Genomic DNA, 740 nt, shown 5'->3' on the forward strand with positions numbered 1-740 from the left:
CTTTAGAAAATGGGTTGGCATGCCATAATTCAGATACATGCTGTCTATGTAAACATCATGGCATGATATAATTCAAATATATGATTTATATACTAAGGAAGTGAGCAAAGGGCAATCGCATATATGATGTGTCAACTAGGGAGATGGCATTCAATATCGTGTATATGATGTAAAAACTAAGCATTGCAATACAACATATGCATGATATGAGTAATATAACCCTGCCAAGTTTGAGCATACACCTCTGGAGGATAATAGGACTAGTCATCTGCCTCTGAATCCTATTCTGAAGAGCTATGTGTAACCGGCAAGATATCTGCTTCAGCAGGTAGCATTGTCTGCTCTGAAGACCTTGTTTTCACTCCAGATTTCTCCATCACCAATTCAAATGGCTGATGCACAGGAAGAGCAGTTGAATATACAAACATTGTTGACAAAAGCAATGAGAAATATAAAAAAAGGACGACATGATATAATTCACATATATGACGCTTGGCTAAACAGCATGGCATTGCATAATTCACATATATAATGCCTTGCAACAAGATATCATTGCATACTTCACATATATAATGTCTTGCAACAAGATGGCATTGCATAATTCACATATATGGTAATTAGACACTAAACAGGTGGCATTCACACAAAGCATGTCTAAACTAAGAAAATGACATAGCAATGCAAGATACCGTACGCACGATATGAGCAACATAACCCTGCCAAGTTAGAGCATGCACCTC

This window comes from Triticum dicoccoides, chromosome 2A (genome assembly GCF_002162155.2).
Source record: "Triticum dicoccoides isolate Atlit2015 ecotype Zavitan chromosome 2A, WEW_v2.0, whole genome shotgun sequence".
NCBI lineage: Eukaryota > Viridiplantae > Streptophyta > Magnoliopsida > Poales > Poaceae > Triticum > Triticum dicoccoides.